At 45.3% G+C, this 21,274-nt stretch overlaps 1 protein-coding gene across 3 annotated transcripts in view; it reads right to left on the bottom strand.

Annotated features, from left to right (window-relative positions):
• The window catches only part of AMOT (angiomotin), a 92,323-nt gene extending 71,650 nt beyond the window's left edge, over nucleotides 1-20,673 (bottom strand). The window contains exon 1 of one of the 3 annotated variants that reach the window (XM_075068811.1): nucleotides 20,502-20,673. The gene's annotated coding sequence lies outside the window, so the exon portion shown is untranslated. The remainder of the gene's footprint in view (nucleotides 1-20,501) is intronic. The other 2 variants (XM_032766964.2, XM_075068812.1) reach the window with 2 other exon arrangements.
• Between the last annotated feature and the right edge of the window lie 601 nt (nucleotides 20,674-21,274).

The following is a 21,274-nucleotide window of genomic DNA, read 5'->3' as shown; positions in this document are numbered from 1 at the left end:
TCACCTTTTAATTGCTTTACTCACAAGACAGTTATTTACATATGTTCACAAATCTAATATAAAAATAATCTGGAAACAATTTCAGGAAAATAAAGCCACCCTCCCCCAGAAATTCCAAAAGCCTGCATGTATAAACACACAACCTTTTTTCTGTAACTGATGCTCATTTGCTGGAAAATTTTAGCAAAAACAAATGTACAAACACATGTACACAATTCATTAACATTCCCACAACATTACAGCTAGAACAGGTAAAAAGAGGACAATATATGCCAGAAGTTATGGTGAGGAGTGTGATGAAATATATAGCTATAGCTGGATTAAAGATTTATAAATACCCCTGAAACATATGATCCCACCACATAACTGCCTCCCTTCCGCATCCCAAAAGAAAACTTCTGGCGTGGCAAATGGAGGTTCATCAACAAAGCAAAATATTTTTAATTCACATTGTGAAAAATGGCTTGCCTTGCCCAAGGCATATTAACCTCAAGCCATCTTCCTCTGTTTATTCAAAAAGAACATTAGTGCAGCGCTTTTTTAAAGCGATCAGAGATAACAGGTTTATCTGAACAGGAAAAGAACAAAGAGAGATGCATGAAATCCAAATTCTCCTCAGAAAATGTTCTTCCTTTCCATCCTCGCTCCCCCACCTCTCCAGCTAGCGCAATACTCGTGAGCTATGGCACACACTGACTCAAGTGCTGCCAGGCGAAGGAAGCTAGCAGTTTTCCACACAGAGATCACACTATAATGTGGGAATTCAGGAAACAGCACAAGAAAGAGATTCCTAATAACCACGCCAGCGTTCTCAGGCCAAGTTATGCAATCAGGCAAAGGTTACATTAGGTGTATTCAAGGCAGAGAAGATAAATATCACTGTGGAAACAATTTAGAAGTAGAAAAATAAATCTTGAGCCCATCCTACTCCTAAAATACTACTTGATAACCTGGGATCCCCCAAACTGTGATTTTTGAGGGGTGCCGCTCTTTACATTCTTTAACATTACCCCATTTAAAATTTCTCCTTTCAGTAACCACTGCAGCTTTGTTCTCTTTTCTCCTCAGCAGCTGGATTTTAGGAAGCTGCTCATATCACCCTCGCTAAATGGGACAGATTCCCAGCTGAGCCTAATGTCCACTAAATACAGCTGCGGGGGTGTAAATGCTGCAACACCAGTGCCACCCCCATCCCTAGCATAGAAAGTGTATTGCTGGTTAGGGCCCTGGGGGCCATTATGTCAGCTGAGACTACCGGGGCAACTCCAGGCACCAGGGGGCGGCCTGATGGTTGCCGTGAGGGTGGCAGTCAGGCTGCCTTCGGCGGCATGCCTGCAGGAAGTCCGCTGGTCCTGCAGCTTCGGCAGCAATTCGGCAGCAGGTACACCGAAGGCATGGGACCAGCGGACCTCCCACAGGCACGCCGCCGAAAGCCACCTGACTGCTGCGCTTGGGGTGGCAAAATACACAGAGCTGCCCCTGGAGACTACACACATCACAGCAGCACTGTGGCCATTCCCCCTTTTGCCCCAGCCCCCCTCCTACACTGAAAGCTCCAGGGGCAGTGGTTATACTGGCTCCCCAATGCCTGTGAGTTCCCCACTGTGTGAGTGGCACAAAGTTGCCAGAGAAAAGAAGAGACTATGGCTCTACACGCTCATTTCACTCAGAGATTTATGGAATTTCAAGAAAAAGGCTAAAGCTGCAGACTGAGTTAAATAATGGCTTAATATGAAAAGACCATGCAATCAATAGAAAAATACAGGATGGAACCAGAAAAAGAGATGTGGTTAGGAAGTTTACTGAAGGTAGAGGAGCCAGAGAACAGGTAGTTATGAGAGAGGATATTTCCTTGTCTTGCTCTCCCCATAGAAATAAGATTATTAACATCAAGGGCTTTATTCTGGGTGAGTGCAGTGGTTAAAAAGGAATAATAATAATATTCTGTTTTTATTTTTGTCTGCAGATCCCAAAATCCTACAAAGTTGGCTAAGAATCATTATTGCTGCTTTATAGAGAAGGGACTTGAGGTGCAGAGGGGATAAGTGATTTGCCCAACGTCAGTAAGTCAAAGGATGAGCCAGGAACAGAACCCAAGAGACTCATGACGCCTTTCCAATTGTGTATCCAGTAGATAACACTACCTACAAGAAAAGCCTCCTTAAAGCTTCCCCTCAGGTGAGAATGGGGTAAACTGCACCTTGTGAATAGAGAAATGTCAATTCACTTGTCCCAGCAAAAGTGAGGATGAGGCTTAAATTCAATGTGAAACAGGTCATCGTACACCATGAGATGGTAATGATGGGTATTTGCATACCAATGATATTAAAAATTACTGCTGTAAAACCTAGCATGTTTGGGGTTATTAGGAAAATTCTGCCCTCCAGAATACAGACATTTGAACAGTTATGGGCCATATCTAAGGGAGAGCTCATCTCTCTCACCAGCAGAAGTTGATCCAATAAAAGATATTGCCTCACCCACCTTGTCTCTCTCATGGGCCATATGGTCTTGTTTCACCCTCTCAGTGCTCACGGTGTCTTTCTACAGCAGTTTATTAACCTGCTAATTTTACACAATAAAATTTTAATGACTGTGTAATTTAGCAAACTGCTATGGGGAAAGTAATTACTGTAGAAAACTTGTACATAGGCCTGGTCTACATTACAAAGTTAGGTTGACATAAGCCACCTTGCATCTACCTAGCTGTGCGTGTGTCTACACTTAAATTGGTCACTTATCCATGTACGTACCCCATTACAGCAACGCAGTAACACCTTCCTGAGCAGCACTGAGCCATGGTCTATGTACTGAGGTTGATGCAGCGCAAGTGTAGCCACTGCATGACTTATGTCAACCCTAACAGTCCTCCAGCAGCTGTCCCACAATGCCAAACACTGCCCGCTCTGATCACAATTGTGAACTCTGCTGCCCATGGGTCACAGAGACTAGAAGGTCCCCCTCTCCTTTAAAGCCCTGGGAATTTTTCAAATGCCTTTTCCTGACTGTCCAGCTTGGCAAGCATACCTAGCTGCTCTCCACTGTTGCGTGCAACTGTACAGCTGACCATGCCAGCTACACACTCCAGATGTGCTCCAGTTTGGAGTAGGAGATATTCAATACTGGGCCTGTGAGGAGACGAGAGTATGCAAGCACAGCTATGGACCGGGTGTAGAAACACTGACATCTACCAGCAGATTGCCAGGGGGATGCAGGAGAAGGGGCATGACGGAGATCAGCAGCAGTGCCGTGTGAAAGCAAAGGAACTGTGTGAGCCATATCAGAAGGCCAAGAAGGCCAATAGTTGATCTGGTGTCGAGCCACAGACCTGCCAGTTTTACAAAGAGCTGCATCCCATACTTGGTAGAGACACTGCAGGCCACCATGGATTCCTTCAAGGAGCCCGAGACATGAGCCCCTAGTCAGTACCGGATTTACCCACGATCCAAAGGTGCCCTGGCCCAGCCTGCTCTTCTCCGCTCCCGCCCACCGCTCTCTTCTGTGGGGGCAGCAGGCAGAAGCTTGGTCCTGCTGGCTTCTGCTGCAGCAGGCTCTGCTGGCAGCCAAGCTCCCCACTCCCCCACCTCTTCCCCGGAGTGTGCTGCGTCCCGTTCGTTCCTCCTCGCCGCACTTCCCCTGGTCACCGAACAGCTGTTTGCTGGCATGAAGGAGAGGGAAGAGTGAAGCCGCAGTGTGCTCCCCGTTCAGGGGGAGGAGATGGGGACTTGGTGAAGGGGGTGGAATCAGGGCACACCTCCTCCAGCCCCCTGCTGTGAGTCACTCAGGACAGGGGGCTGAGAGCACCCCCACGACCCCAGCCCACACCCTCAGCCCTCTGCCCTGACTCCTGCACCCCCACACCTACTCAGCTCCCAGCCCTGACGCCTGCACCCCCCACGCATACCCAGCCCCACCAGACCAATGCCCTGACTCCTGCCCCCTCCCCATCCTCACCCTGAGCACCAAATGGGAGCTCCTGCAACACCCTCCACACACACATTCCCACCTGCACCCCTTGCACCAAATGGGAGCTGCCCCAGGTAAGTGCTCCACACCCCAACCCTGAGCCTCCTCCCTTACCCTAGCTCCTGGCCAGATCCTGCACCCGAACCCCCAGCCTGCTCCTGCATCCTAACTCCCTCCCAGACCCTGCACCCCCAGCCCTGTGCTCAGTGCACCTCCACCCTCAGCTCAGTGCAGAGAGAGACAAAGAGAATGGGCTAGAACCAGGGAGGAGGTAGGTACCCACTCTATGTGGGCAGGACTGAGGGGGATCCAGTTTACCCCCAGCCTTGCTGCACTTGCAGTTTACCCCCAGCCCCTCCCTTGCTCCAGGGACCAACCCTAGCTCCCCTTCCCCCCCACCAGCCCCTGCCTTGCTCCAGTCAGCAGGGACTAATCCTCCCCCTATGCCCCGCTGTGCTCTTGCCCCTGGCCCCTGCCTCACTCCAGCTGGGGACCAATCCTTCCCCCTGCCCATAACCCGCTGCGCTCTTGCCCTTGGCCCCTGCTTTGCTCCAGCTGGGGACCAATCTCCCCCCCCACACACATGCCCTACTGTCAGGGTGGATAAAAATCAATGACTTTTTTTAAAAAAATCAAAACGAGATTTTTTTAATTTAAATCGGATTTTTGAGGAAAAAACCTATCTAAAGGTAGTTTTAATTAAGATACATTATATCTCAACATGGAATAGGGATTATAGTTTGAGACAATATAGGCATGTAATGTTTAAGAAAAGTTTTGTAAATGAGTTCTAATAGTTCATGGATTAGGGACCCAATTTTATGAGGTTCCACAGGCTTCTGTACAGATTATTTAGGTTAATCTTTCTATCTACCCAATGGGACTCAGTGCTGAAAGATACCATCAGAGATTCTTAGTTTTGCAGTTTTCAAACTGTGGACTTGTGTCTCCAGAGATAACGTGCTTGTTAGCAGCAAAAATGTTTTAAAATAAAATAAATAAATATATAGAGAGAGATGAGAAATAACAGACCTCAACCCTATTGTCTCTCTGCAAATTTGTGTACACAGAGTCAATCCCTTACCTCTCTTTAAAAGTGAAAAGTTTCAAAAAGTTCAACGAATAGAAGATTGTTAGGGGTGGAATAGATCTGGACAAGGAGAAGAAGTTTGGAGAGAAATGAGAGAAGCAAGGGACATATGCTTTTTTGTTAAAATATTATATTTGCTGTTGAAGAAAAAAATCCAGAATACTTAATGTTGTTGTTTTAGTTAAATAAAACAATATAAATGTCTGTCTGGTGATGTTCTTCTCATAATACAGCCTGGCAAGAAAATCCTCTAAATATTAATGATTAACCTGTTGAATTGGTGATAGTTCCCCTCTCAGTGACTTCAAAAATATCTGCTTCAATTATCTTTAGTAAATGAAATCAGCAAACAATCATTCATTTTCTGACAGAGCTGTAAAATTCATCTGAAAAGTTTTCAAAATAAATCACTGTTTAAAAATGTATATAGTGTGTACCTTCTAAAAATGAAACCTACATCTATCTCTGAGTTATGAAGAATATGTATTAAGATTATAATAACCAACAAAATTGCACTTTTATGTAGAAAACCATGATTAAATTGAGTCTTCCTGACTAGTGATTTAAATCATGATTTAAATCAAATCCACCCTGCCCGCTGTGCTTTTGCCCCTAGACCCTTCATTCCTCAGGGGACTCACAAATATGTTTGGTGCCGGGCCTACAAAAAATTAATCCAGCCCTGCCCCTAGTGTAAATAGTGAAGACGAGGAGGAGGAAAGAAAGAGGATGGGGAACATGTGACCAGGTGGTCCAGCTATGCCATGAGCCAGGACCTGTTTGAGATTCCACCGCAGAGCAATCAGTCCTGACAGTCGAGCATGGGTAAGCTCGATGCAGGGTTAGGAACCTTGGATAAGCGTATAATTGTGTTTCCCATTACAGAGAAGTTCTGATGGTGCTCCAACTTAACAGGTCACAGCTACTAACTTTAATTTACTCTCACTAGAAGAGATAGTGGTACAACAATGAGGGGTAGTGTTATCATCTGATTTTCATTCTCCTGTAGAGTTGGGGGGCGTTAAGGGGCAGTTTGTTTATGTATACAGTGATGACCCTTGAATCCTCCTGAGATGTACTCTCTCTGTCAAAGGTTTCTATGGATGGCAGCCATATTTATTCCTCCGCGGTAGGACACTTTCCCATGCCAGTCGCAATAACTTCAGCAGGCATCATTGCAGCACACAAACTAGCAGCATTTGGGCCCAGGCAGCCAGGGGCGGCTCTAGACATTTCACCACCCCAAGCATGGCGGCATGCCGCGGGGGGGCGCTCTGCCGGTCGTCGGTCCCGCGGCTCCGGTGGACCTCCTGCCGGCATGCCACCGGTGGACCGAAGCTGCGGAACCAGCGAACCCTCCGCAGACATGCTACCGAAGGCAGCCTGCCTGCCGCCCTCCCGGCCACTGGTAGAGTGCCCCCCGCGACTTGCCACCCAAAGCACGCACTCAGCGTTCTGGGACCTGGAGCCGCCCCTGCAGGCGGCTATTGGGAAGCCAGCAGCAGCTGTGATCTCTGTGCCTTTGTTACCTTCACGAGAGAGATATCAGCTAAAATCACCACTGGCTATAGAAAACGTTGCCAGTATTTAGAGCCAACACTGATGTCGTTGAAGTGTCCCCGATGATTCACCAACATTTGCATAACCATAGAAAAGTAGCCCTTTCTGTTGATGTACTCGGAGGCAAGTTGGTCTGGTGCCAAAATAGGGATGTGTGCTGTCTATTGCGCCACCGCAGTTCGGGAACCCCATTGCTGCGAATCCAGCCCTTACATCCTGCACGTTGCCAAACGTCACAGTCCTGCACCACAGGAGACAATTAATGGCCCTGCACGCTGACATGACTACAGCCCCTACAGTGGATTTCCCAATTCCAAAATGATTTCCAACTGACCAGCAGCAACCCAGTGCTGCAAGTTTCCACAGTGAGAGCACCACTCGCTTCTCCACTTTCAGTGCAGCACTCATTCTGGTGTCCTCCTGCCTGGGCTGAGCTTGGCACACAGATCTAGTAATGTAGCCTTGTGCATCTGAAAGTTCTGCAGCCACTGCTCATCATCCCAAGCCTGCAGTACAGCGCAATCCCACCAGTAAGTGCCTGTTTGAGGCCTAGAAGCAGCATTCCACCCTCTACAGCTGCTCCATGAATGCCACCCACAACCTTGAACTGGTTCTCACTATGTTCCATAACAATCTGCCCTCCAAGAAATCATCATGTTCCCCGCTGATGTGGTTCTTCTTACAGCTCCGCAAATACCATCGAATGCTTGCAACACTCATTACAGTAAGTCAGAGCTGTGTCATGCCACATGCTTCTGTCAGAGATGGTTGACCGGGAGGGGGGCTGCGTAGGGTTCATGAGATTTTTAAAAAGATACAAACATTATGGGACGGAGAGTTTTGCACACTGGGATGTTGACCCCTTGCTCACAGCCACCCCTCGTTTCTGTCCCACCACGGACTGTCAAAACTTCCCCAAAGATAGTGCGCTGAAGAATGGTGAGTTTCACACTGGGATACCTATCACACTGTTCACTGACACAAGCACTCCTGGTGAGTATGTGCAGCACTGACGGAAGGAGCCATGTACACATGCTGCCCACAAGCATTATACTAACTGTGGCGGCTTTATGCCAACGTAACTTGTGTCGACCAAAACTTGTAGTGTAGACATGGCCATAGATAGCCTCAGACCCTGTCTATCCCAGGTTTTACATTGAATTGAGGAACATGGTTCCAGCTAATACTAGCACGGGCAGTATAAACACAGTTCCTTAACCCAGTTCCCAGCCCAGCACACAGAAGTTGGGACTTTAGTGTGAGCAATGGAACAAAAGCAGCAGCCTCACCCACTGAAATGGAAAATAAAATGGACAATGTTTCTACCATTAATCCCTTTCGGTTACAGTCTGTAAGGGAAGTGCTATAACAAGCAAGCACAGGCCCCCTTTTACAGAGCAATTTGGAAGAAATAGTTAGAATGCTGCTAAGCAATCACCAACTACAGAAAATTAAATTAAACGTATTGGCTTCACTCTGGCTGCCTATATCCATGCCCAACTCCCATGGACTTACATGGGAGTTTTGCCTGAGTAAGGGCTTCAAGATCAGATTCTTAAGGAGGGATTTGATTGACTCATCTCTAAAGCAAGTATATTAATAAGGACCTATCTCACAGAGGACCTGTGAGCACGCTGAGATCTTTGGGTGTAAAAAGCTATTACTGAAGTGTTTTACGATTTAAAAGTTTACTGCTTGTCTCCACATAGGATCTGATCTAAAGCCCACTGGAGTCAATGGAAAGATTTCCATTGATTTCAGTGGTCTTTAGATCAGATCCACAGTGGACAGTGTGTTATAAAGCTGTGTATAAAAAGGCACTGCAGTGCCGGGGCAGCTTTCCATGCACTTCAACACAATGATCATTTGATCAAATTAGTTCATATTCATCAATGAATATTTAAATGTGGGACTGTCAATCACAAACACCATTACCAGTGATATCAGTAATTATTTGTATTATTATTAATATTACTCTATTACCTTCCCCCCCCCCCCAATGTCGACACATTATTATGGAAAGGTGCCACAATAAAAACTGATAGAGGACATGGGATTCCAGTAGAATCAATACTTCGCCACAATGAAAATTATACGTAGGCTTCTTTATTCTTCCCAACCAGAATTAATTCCTCTGTTCTAGACTGCAGTTTACTTGTCTTAAAGGTCACTTACAAAGAAAAATATTAGACTTATGCATCTCTTTTTTTCCTCTGTGTGTTGTATAAAGAAAGCCATATCATATATAAATAAACTTTTTTTTGCATTTGAAATTAGAACTAACAATATGATGATACCACAAAAGAATGAACGTTTAGCAAGTGAGAGGGAAAAGGCTGTTTAGTCAGATAGTGTATTGTTTGCGTTGTTAACAGCTATTTAACTGCAGTGATTATTGAACATTTTGAAGAAAGGAAGTCTTTGCTAAAATTTCAATACCAAGTTCTAAGAACTCACAATAGAACATGTTCTGAGACATTCAGCAGACTTCATATTCTTGATATTTCTAAGGCTAAAAAAAAGCAAATTTTCTTCTCTGAAAAAAGAAAAATCTTTCAGGCCCTCTTTATACATCATAAAGAAGCAAAGCAACAACAACAACAACAACAACAACAACAAGAACACAAGCTCATTTGCATTTAAGTCCTTTGCAGCTCACTTTTAATATTAGGGTCACAGAACTGAGAGCTGAAAGAGACCTATTCAGAGATTTTTATCCATCCCACTGCAAGAATAAGAGTATAGCCTCAATTCTACAATGAGCTCCACACACACAGACATCTCCTGCTCCCCTCATACCTAAGTGGAACTAATTACAGGGTCAGCCTATATCCTCCTAATAAAAGCTGCATTAAATATTAAACTGATTCTAAATATTAATTCCGACCAAAAAAAAATGAAAAAGAAGCAGTGAAATGAGAATACATTATCTAAAAAGGAGGATAATCTCTGCTGAGGACAAAACACATGAAACTCTATTCAAAGGGTTACAGAGAGAGAGAGAGAGAGCAAAAAAGACAAAGAACGTCAAGGTTTTTTTAAGCAATGGATAATTTTTAGAAGAAATACATTTCTCCTTTGATGGAACTAAATACAGCAAGACAGTGAGTATCAGGTAATTGATTCAAACTTTATTTTCCTAAAATAAAAAAAGTATAGATTTGATCACGGAAGGTCTGATCAGATTTTTCCAATCAATTTGAGAGGCTGGTTCTGAGTTCTGACAGAGCTCCAGCACCCTCTGCTGGTGAAACCAAGTTTAATAGCCCATTTATAGGACAAATGAACAAAGAAAATCAATTTCTGTTTTAAAAAAACAAAAAATGCATTTTTTTTGTTTTAAATGGGCTACAAATTGGACCAATTTCACCTAACAAACAACAGCAACACTAAACAGCTTGCTAAACTTTGGCAGACAGAACAGTCACTTTTAAGAGATCAGATCATGCTAGCAGATCATTATGTTTGGTATCTTTGCCTGCTCAGAAACCACTGTTTATAATTTAGTCAATACTGGAATAAATTTAACTGTTGCAGTTAGTAAACATCCAGTTTTTACTGCTGTTCACAGTAGAAAGCACCTGTTATGCACTACTGAATAGTCCAGACGCAGTCTGGCAGAACAGGGCTTCCATAATGTTGAATCTTCCAGCTATCCCCACAGTAATGGCATTCCATCAATTTCATTGCTGCTGTGACAAGTAACAGCAGCACATTAAAGGTGCATCTACACCACACTGTTTTTCCTTAACACTTTCCATTGTAGCACTGGCATGGGTGCAGCGGTGCCAGTGGTATCAACAGCAGAACGGCTAGTGTAGGCTTGCCAATGGCTTTTCAACTAATGTGCAGTCCAGGCCTGCTCTAAGCCCTATCTACACTAGAACTTCCAACATGAAGCTGCAACAACGGTGTATCACAGGTCCTAATTTTCCTGGGGTACACATAAGCCTTGTCTACACACAAAAGTTATATAGTTAAAATATAATATAGTTAAAGTGGTACAGCCCCTCTAGGGCAGACTCAATTATACTGGTATTTATACAGGTAGTATTGCATCCACACTAGGGGTTGCGTCGGTATAACTGTATCGGTGAAAGATAAAAATCACACTCCACCCCAACATAGTTAAATCAGAACAAAAACTGTATGTGGAGCAGACCTCAGTCACAAGGGTAAAGACTGGCAAGCTGAATCTGTGTGCAGCTCATGAGAGTGTGGGAAACAAAAGAGACAATGTGAGTTCAGGACAGAGTATTCATTAGCCTTAGGATTGAGTTTCCTGGCTTTTGCCAGTTTGTTTCCCATGAACACTTTTCAAAAGTAGCTTTTTGTTCTTCTGATTTCCTTCTTAACATATAGTAATGGAAAGCCATGATATTCAAATTATTTCTTAGAGACTTGTCTCTTCAATAAATACACATTAAGCTGCTTAAAATTGTTTGTTTTGTTTTTTGAAAACAGGAATGGGAATCTTTTGATCGATTGTAATGGGCTTCAGTTCAAACTCTTATGTAATATACTAAACCCAAAGATCTCAAAAGGCCTCAAAAATATCAGCCTAAGGTATTAAACACATACATAAAGAAATAAACTTTTTTTTTTCAATACATGGGGCTTTGGCATGTATCTCCATCAATTCAACAGTACGAGCCAAACTACAGACCTGCTGCAGGAGTTTTTACCACTGTGTCATCTAACCCTTGTCTCTGCCTCAAGAGCTCTTTCTTATTGGCAACATTTAATGAGGCGGCACAGACTGCAATTTATTCACCAGGCTGAGGACACCCAGCTTCACAGCTGACCCAGCCACAGCAGTGGAACAAATTACCCAGTACTTCTGTGTGGAATTTTCAGGAGTTCAGCACTCAACACGCTGAGGTCTTTTGAAAATTGGCCATAGCATCACAATGGGAGCTGCTGGATGCCAAGCACTTTTGAAGATATGACCCTTAATTAGGTGCCTAAGTAGGAGTGGAGCTCTTTTGAAAATCTAACCCTCATTGTGGATGCTTGAGCACTCCAAAATCTGGCTTGGGCTCTTTTCTATATCACCCTATATGACCATGGGACTGGGTGAGGGCTAACTGTTTGCTACTTAATCCAGATAAAACTGAGACAAGGGTGGTGGTTTGGAGAAAGCAGCCAGAACAGTAGGCAGATGCTGGGGAGAGGTTGGACTGAGGGCTGCAGGGGTTGGGTCTATTTTACCATTCTCATCTTAGCTGGTAGATATTTATTTGCATGTCAAGGTGTGGTAAGTAGTCCTTTATAGTGTATTTTGTATTGTGTATTTTAATTTATGGGATGGCCATAAAGACAATAGGACGGACACCTACAGAGAGTTTTATAAACCTACAACAAATAAAATTGTGAGGGCTACCAAGAATAAAGAAAGAAAGAAAGAAAGATAATCAATAGTACAACACAAATAGATAAGATTCAACGTATAGCATGGTCCATTTCAACAGCAATTGCTCCAATGCATTCTGGTTCTGGAGAGCTTCATCCTAACAACACTTTACACTTACATATAATCCCAAAGCACTTTTTAACCATACAATCACCAGTGAGATGCAGTTAACCCGGGGGTGGAGAGTGACAGCCAAACGACACACAGCACATTGCACAAACCATGTGGGGAACAAAGGCTCCTGAGAAGGCAACCAAAGAGAACTCCCACTCTTACTCAAAGTGCCAGGTGGTTTCAAACCTGAGGCGCCACGCTTTTCAACACACTGATACTCAGGTCCATGGCAGGTATACACAAAGAGATCCCTGCAATATTAGAAGGTGCTGAAAGTCCTAAGAGTCCTAAGAATTTGAAAGGAATTGTGACAGCAGTACAGGACACTTATACCACAGAAAGACTGGACACTTCTTCCTTTTATTAGCTGTGTTGTACATACTGGGCTGCTCGAACACCCCTCTCCCCATACTCACACTAAGCCTCGCCTCAGTCAGAAATATGAATTCAGTAGTCAGCTCTGGTCCTCGATCATGAACACAGACTCCTAGGCTTCAGATATCAAATGCAAACACATGTAAAAGTCACTGGGACTGAAGCAGCACAACAGCCTCCCTTTAAAGGAACCTGAATCTTCTATTTGATCACACTTTGCAAATATCTAGTTCTACCAAGACTAGGAAATTCAGTGAATTATAGAGTTAATAAGAGAACTCAATAGTGCCCCACCTACTTCCGCTGTCCAAACACTGGCAAATGAAAGGAAATGGAGGCATCTCTTGGGGTCAGGGGGAAGCAGTGAGCTCTCTGCAGACTTGCAGTGGAAGAAACTAAAGGCTTCACTGTGTGAACATGTAGTCTACCGGGAATCATCTTCCCTCCTCCTCCTTTCTCCCATAGGTGACATTTTAGAGTGTGCTGGAGGACACCGAGGGATGCTTGGTGTGACACACAGCCACAGTCACCTCCATAATGCTCACCAAACAATCCAGCACTCTGCTTTTTTCCCAGTTTCCTTCCAGCCCATCTCTGCCCCTCCCATTTCTCTGCAATTCATACAGTCCAGTAGTTCTCAAACTTTTGTACTGGTGACCCCTTTCACATAGCAAGCCTCTGAGTGTGACCTCCCCCCCCTTATAAATATATAAACAAGTGTTTTTAATTTAACACCATTATAAATGCTGGAGGCAAATCAGGGTTTAGGGTAGAGGCTGACAGCTCGCGACCGCTCATGTAATAACCTCATGACCCCCTGAGGTGTCCCGACCCCCAGTTTGAGAACCTCTGATGTAGTCCCATACTCTCAGCCCCGGTCTTCACTTAAAATTTAGATTGACCTAGCTATGTCGCTGACCTAAGCCCCAGTGTAGACACAGCTAGGTCAAAGGAAGAATTGTTCCATCAACCTAGCTACCACCAGCCAAGGAGGTAGATTACCTACATCGGTACAGGAAACATCTATGCCAGGGGGTCGGCAACCTTTCAGAAGTGGTGTGCTGAGTCTTCATTTATTCATTCTAATTTAAGGTTTCACGTGCCATTTTTAGAAGGTCTCTTTCTATAGGTCTATAATATATAACTAAACTATTGTTGTATGTAAAGTAAATAAGGTTTTTTAAATGTTTAAGAAGCTTCATTTAAAATTAAATTAAAATGCAGATCTCCCTGGACTGGTGGCCAGGACCCAGGCAGTGTGAGTGCTACTGAAAATCAGCTCGTGTGCCGCCTTTGGCACGCATGCCATAGGTTACCTACCCTTGATCTATGCTATGGTGCCACAGTGCCCATAGTTAACCTGTGCCCTGAGTTTCTCTGTTACCATTGCACTTCCTTTGTCTCCTCCTCACTGCTTTCTCTTCCTCCATTCCCTACCTCCCTGCTTCTCTCCATTCCCTCTTCCCTCCACAGGTCAACTCTCTCAGGCATTTAGAATATACCCAATATTACAGTATGTATGTAGGTGAATAATACTTTAAACTTTAATCATGCCTTACATTCACAGAGGCTTTCCAGATTTAAATCAAGGTTCCCTGCTTACTGATTTAAATCACAATTAAAATCAGTGATTTAAATTGCTTTGATTTGAAACAATCCAACCTGTGGTGGGCATATATAAAGCTGCTTAAATCTTGACATCCAGTGCCTAGCTCATACTAAAGTACAGTCAGATCCTCAAACTAGGGGTTCCCTCAAAAGTCTCACCTGCAGAGCCCAGGTCAGTAAGTGTTCTCGGAGGCCACCTACCAGACCAGGTCTTGCACAAACCACAGCTGTGGTGATGGGACCAATAGCCCAGAGGATAGAGCACCACTCAGAAAGCAGAAGTCCTGGGTTCAAACCCCCCAGTCAACTTCTTGGGGAGCAGGGATTTGAAAGCAGGTCTCTGATGTCCCAGGCGAGTGCCCTGATCATTGGGCTCGAAGGTATCCTAAGGAAGGCTACTCTCAATCTCTCCTGTCATAGCTATTCCACTTTGTATAAATAATTAAATACTCATTGGAACAGCAACTTGAACTTGGGTCTACCACATCCCTTAATCACTGGGCAATAAAATTATTCTCACTCACTCTCCCTGGTCCAACAAACATTTAAGCATTTCATACGAAGTGGAACAGCTCCACCAGGAGAAATTCCCACCCTAGATTACACCAATCCACAGAATGCTAAATTCACATGGGAAACCTGGGTTCAACCCCCTGTTCCACATCAGGCAAAGTAGGGATTTAAACCTAGGTCTCCCACATCCTCCACCACCTTTATGAAAAGGCTAACCTGGCACAGGCATCTACGTCAGGAAAGGAGTCATGGCTTATATTCTGAATAGAGGGAGGCACCTCCCTCTGGCCCAGAGTTAGGAGCCCAACTCCTTTTGAGGGGCAAGACTTAGGCCCTACCTCTCTCTTCAGCATTTCCCACTGGCTAGCTTAGGCAGCTCTCAGCTCAGTTTGGTGAATCCCATTCTTAGGTGCCTAACTCTCCCAGGCATTGTACAGGAAACCTGGCCACCTAATTCAGAGCTGTGGATTCGATTAGGAGGCACGACATCTAAAAATTAGGTGCTGCTATGCTGAGTCTACGTCTCCTTTGCAGATCTAGCCCGAATTCTGTAGTAGCACCAGGAATGGCACCTAGACCATTGTTCCTTTCTCTTTAGTGTCACCTAATATTTGAGGCTCATTCCATACTGACAATTTTCAAGAATTTTCCCACTCTTGTACTAGCACTGGTGCAATTCCACGGTGTTAGCAATGGTGGGAAAGCTAGACCAGGCACAGGCATTTTTACCTCCATTATCTACACCTGCTCAGAGAAGGTTTTAATAGGCAGCAGGTTTAAAACAAATAAAAGGAAGTTCTTCTTCACGCAGCGCACAGTCAACTTGAGGAACTCCTTACCTGAGGAGGTTGTGAAGTCTAGGTCTATAATAGCATTTAAAAGGGAACTGGATAAATTCATGGTGGGTAAGTCCATAAATGGCTATTAGCCAGGATGGGTAAGCAATGGTATCCCTAGCCTCTGTTTGTCAGCGGGTGGAGATGGATGGCAGGAGAGAGATCACTTGATCATTGCCTGTTAGGTTCACTCCCTCTGAAGCACATGGCACTGGCCGCTGTTGGAAGACAGGATACTGGGCTAGATGGACCTTTGGTCTGACCCGGTATGTCCGTTCTTATGTTCTTAAGGGTTAGACACCAGGACTCTAATACATCTAAAGACCTTGGCTAATCAGCCTCATAACAGCTCATTAAATAATGCAGTGAAGTGACAGCACTGGTGGCGCACTGTATTGTGAGGCAATGATCTCTTCGGTGAGAAGACAAACTAAGAGGCCACAATCAAGTACTCTTCCTACACAGTGAGAATGCTGCAATTAGGTCATCATTGAGCATTATCATCACAATCCAGGGCAGACACATTCCTAGAGAATAACTATGACATGACATCAAGCATTCAGACTGCGGAAGAGGATATTGTCCGTAGTGCTACTCAAAATGAACAACATAGGGAAACATCAATCCTAGGGTGTTCTATTTCCAATAGGCAGAGGAAGAGGACAAGATATATAGATCTGGTTTAGCACTAGGATAGGATTCAGAGTTTGTGTTTGAGGCTGACACAGGAGAATTCAGATCCATTTATGACAAAATGTCACATGCTGACCTTACAAAATTTTGGCCCAGCATTCTTCACAAAGTTTCCCTCATCTTAGAATCATAGAATATGAGGGTTGGAAGAGACCTCGGGAGATCATCTAGTCCAACCCCCTGCTCAAAGCAGGACCAACACCAACTAAATCATCCCAGCCAAGGGCCAAGCCTTAACAACATCTAAGGATGGAGATTTCACCACCTCCCTAGATAACCCATTCCAATGCTTCACCACCCTCCTAGTGAAATCTTAGGAGTCATGTAAACTGAATTTAGATTTTGAGTTCCAGTTCTGGGCAATCTCTAATTTTGAATAACTCTTTCTCTTCTATTAATAGACAGAAGTAGATCCAGAGCCAACTCTGATAGGTTCAGACTCCAGCTTTGAATAAGCTCCCTAACATTCAGACACTTATTTGAATGACAGAGCTTGGATAAGGGACCAACTGACAGAATATTCTCCATGAGGCCCCTCAGCCCTGGAATTCACTCCCCAGCTCCCTCTCCTTTGGTCTGGAATAACCTAAATACATTGATCTACAAGACACACCACAAAGCCCTTTGATTTGAGCGGGTGCTTGAGGAGAATTGAGATTTGAGAGCTAATATGGTATGGAGTTTTATTTGATGTGGAAATTGTGGTTTTGTGGAATGGCTTCCTGTGTGTGGGAAAAGGTAATTGGTTTGTCAGTGCTGCTTTCATTAATTGGATTGTATTCTTAATTATCTGTGGAAGGTACCAGAGCCTGCAACAGGCATCCTTAATGCAGATAATAATACTTACCTGTTTTGTAAAGCATTTTGAGATCTACTGATGAAAAATGCTAAGTAAACACTAGGTATTATTATATATTGGAATCAAAATAAAATTAAAGCAAAGCTCTCCTCCCTTGAACAAGTCGTATCTCCTGCTTCTATCACACCGCCTTGGGACTAAAACCAGGATCTTTGCCAGGATTAAGCCACTAATTTTATGTGAGGTGACAGTTAGTGCCAGAACTCTGGTCCCTGCTGTGGCCCCTTTGAGACACGCTAACCAAGCAGCTGAGGATTCCTCCAGCATAGGAAGCAGCAGTAGGAAGGGGCATTACTGAAGAGCCTTGTGCTGCAGGCATCCTAAGCTAGCAGAACAACTCTTAGGAAGCCACCGCTGTGGGAACCTTGGGCTGCTCCAATTTATGTGGAGGGGTCTATCAGCTCTTAGCTGCCCCCAAGAGAACAAAGGAGGTTTAAACCCACCTTGGGTCCAATTTATATGCTATGCTTCATCAGTACTCAATATCTAGCTTTTACTGCCCAATCTTTCAGTCCTTACATAGGTAAATACAGGACCGGCTCTAGGCACCAGCAAAGCAAGCACATGCGCGGGGCGGAACAATTCCAGGAGCGGCATTCTAGTCATTTTTTGCTTGGGCAGTTGTGCTCTCAGTGGTTGCAGTGGCAAATTTTTTGCTTGGGGCGGCAAAAAACCTAGAGCTAGCCCTGGGTAAGTAGCCCACTGAAATTAATAGGATTTATCCCTGTGCTTGGATTGCAGGGTCAGGCTCATGGTGGATATTCAATAGGTTTAACAAAAACAGAATCCCAACCTACATATTCTCCCGATTTGCCATCACCTCAGTGTCTGGCCTCAAAGATCATTAAGCCCAGACCCTGCCCAAAGCTTCAGTGATTATCAGGATTTTGACGCTTATTCAAGAATAAAGAACTGAAATAAATTTATGGAGCTAAATGAGATTTGCAGGAAGTGGCACAAAACTATAACTACTGACTCTGCTGGGATTATTACAAACTGAGTGAAAAACTTGTTCTCTTGACACATCCCAGCTGGTGGGTATGGATTCACTTACCCTCTTTCGAATTTAAAGAGGCCATGGGGGCGGATGGAAAAAGAGAGCAGAATCTTTATGTAGATGCTATAACAAAACTATAATAAAGAACAATATTGTCAGACATATACATGACCACAATTTGTTGAGGAAGAGTCAACATGGTTCTAGTAAAGGGAAATCATGCCTCACCAATCTACTAGAATTCTTTGAGGGGGTCAACAAGCATGTGGACCAAGGGGATCCAGTGGATATAGTGTACTTAGATTTTCAGAAAGACTTTGACAAGGACCCTCACCAAGGCTCTTACGCAAAGTAAGCTGCCACGGGATAAGAGGGAAGGTCCTCCCATTAATTGGTAACTGGTTAAAAGACAGGAAACACAAGCTAGGTATAAATGGTCATTTTTCAGAATGGACAGAGGTAAATAGTGGTTCCCCCAGGGTCTAGTCCTATTCAACATATTCATAAATTATCTGGAAAAAGGGGTAAACAGTGAGGTGGCAAAATCTGCAGATGATACAAAACTATTCAAGATAGTTAAGACCCAGGCAGACTGCGAAGAGCTATAAAAGGATCTCACAAAACTAGGTGACTAGGCAATAAAATGATGGGGTCTAAATTAGCTGTTACCACTCAAGAAAGAGATTTTGGAGTCATTGTGGATAATGCTCTGAAAACATCCACTCAGTGTGCAGCAGCAGTCAAAAAAGCAAACAGAATGCTAGGAATAATTAAGAAAGGGATAGATAATAGGACAGAAAATATCATGTTGCCTCTATATAAATCCATGGTATACACACATCTTTAATACTGTGTGTAGATGTGGTCACCCCATCTCAAAAAATATATATTGTAATTGGAAAAGGTTCAGAAAAGGGTAACAAAAATGATTAGCGGTATGGAATGGCTTCCAAATGAGGAGAGATTAATAAGATTGGGACTTTTTAGCTTGGAAAAGAGACAGCTACGGGGAGATACGTAGGTCTATAAAATCATGACTGGTGTAGAGAAAGCAGATAAGGAAATGTTGTTTACTACTTTGCATAACACAAGAACTAGGAGTCACCAAATGAAATTAATAGGCAGCAGGTTTAAAACAAATAAAAGGAAGTATTTTTTCACACAACTACAGTGTCAATCTGTGGAACTCCTTGCCAGAGGATGTTGTGAAGGCCAAGACCATAACAGGGTTCAAAAAAGTAGTAAATTCATGGAGGATAGGTCCATCAATGGCTATGAGCCAGGATGGGTAGGAATGGTTTCCCTAGCCTCTGTTTGCCAGAAGCTGGGAATGGGTGACAGCGGATGGATCACTTGATGATTACCTGTTCTGTTCATTCCTGCTGGAGCACCTGACATTGGCCACGGTCGGAAGACAGGATACTGGGCTAGATGGGCCTGTGGTCTGACCCAGTAGGGCCATTCTTATGCTCTTATGCCACAGGTTTGGGGTTGGGGGTGCAGATGGGGCACTGCAGTCTCACACTTTGGTGTTGGGGAAGGGCATGTGCTCTCTCTGGGCTTTCAGGCAAGCTGGAGGGGGGAGGGAACCCCCTTCCTCTGTCTGATAAATACCCCCCACCCTTCTTGTATCCAAGTACCTCACAGTTATTAATGAACAGACTACCTCTGCCCCCTGAGGTCACAAAAGGAAGCTGTGGTAGAGCCAGGAACTGAATGCAGCCCTCCAGCTCCCCTCCCAGCCCTCCAGCTCCTGCCTCCCCCCGCTAGAGCAGGGCACGGGGGAGAGAGGCAAGACAACCCCCGGCAGCGCAAGCCAGCTCCTTGCGGGCGATACAGCGTGGGCAGAGCGCCAGTAAAGCCTGACTGCACCTGCACCAGAGCCCTGTAGGTGCAGAGAGCGAACAGAAGGGGAGGGCAGCGCCCCCCCCCCTCCGCCATCTGCGGGGAGCCAGGGGCTGGGCAGCCTCATCCCCGGGACTCGAGGGGGGAATGGAGGAGATTAGGGCAGGGCGTGTGGGGGGAAGAGATGGGCAGCAAGGGGGGGCAGTCCCCCCCCTCTCGCGGCTCCAGAGGGAGGAGCGGGATCCAGCCGGTTTTGTTCCCCCCGTCAAGCCCTTTGGAGGGAGCTAGAGTCACAAATCCCTGTCCCAGCAAACGCCGGTAAAGTCCCGTGACAGCGAGCGGGGGAGGAGAGGCGGCGCTCCCCCGCCCCCCCTTTGCTGGCGGACACAAAGCAGTTCAAAGGGCAGCAGCGGGAAAGCGATGGCGGATCCTGCTTCCTGCCCCTGGGCTGCCGGGAGCCGCTCTCGGGTGCACTCGAGCCTGCCGCAGCCGCACAGCCCAGGCGTGACCAGCGAGCCAGGCAGGCAGCCCCGGGGTGCAGCTGGGTGCAGCCAGGCACGGAACCGTGCACGCTCGTGTGCCGGGAGATCACCCCCGTCCCCCGCCCGGGGGGCAGCGCCCCCGCTGCTTACCCCGCGGGCCCCAGCCCCAGCGGCCGCCCACACCTCATCCATCTTCCGCCGCGTCCCTGGAGGTGACAAAGCCGAAGCCGGCACGACCATGGGACACACCGAGGCGCTCTGGGAACTGCCTACCGCCGCTTCGGTGATTAACTTTCACCAGGCATCTCCAACTACGACTCCCAGCATGCCCCACGGTGGGAACCCGCCGCAAAGTCTGCTGGGAAATGTAGTTCTCTAACCCTTACAGGCCCCCAAACGGTCCCCAGGGAAGACATGAGTCCACAGCTGTGCTGCACTGGGGGGTCTCAGCCCAGCTCCCCGTGCACTGTGAGCCGTAGGGAAAATAACCACCGCTGCCATGCGTCTGTCTATACACAAAGCAACCTTTTGTTTGAATGACTTATGCAGAGGTTGTCCAATTGACTCTTCCTGAGGTAGCTGTCCTACTAGCTGCTGTTTTATGCATGGGTGTAATATTATATACCTGGGTATGCAACTTGTGGCACACAACCTGTTTTTCGTGTGGCACTCACACTGCCCGGGTCCTGGCCACTGGTCCGGGGGGCTCTGCATTTTAATTTAATTTTAAATTAAGCTTCTTAAACATTTTAAAAAACTTTTTTACTTTACATACAAAATACATACATACAATAGTTTAGTTATAGACTTATAGAAAGAGCCTTTCTAAAAACATTAAAATGTATTACTGACACGCAAAACCTTAAATTAGAGTGAATAAATAAAGACTGGGCACACCACTTCTGAAAGGTGGTCAATCCCTG

This window comes from Chelonoidis abingdonii, chromosome 8 (assembly GCF_003597395.2).
Source record: "Chelonoidis abingdonii isolate Lonesome George chromosome 8, CheloAbing_2.0, whole genome shotgun sequence".
NCBI classification, from domain to species: Eukaryota; Metazoa; Chordata; order Testudines; family Testudinidae; genus Chelonoidis; species Chelonoidis abingdonii.
The sequence above is the reverse complement of the archived record's forward strand: the minus strand, read 5'-3'. Positions and strand labels throughout refer to the sequence as shown.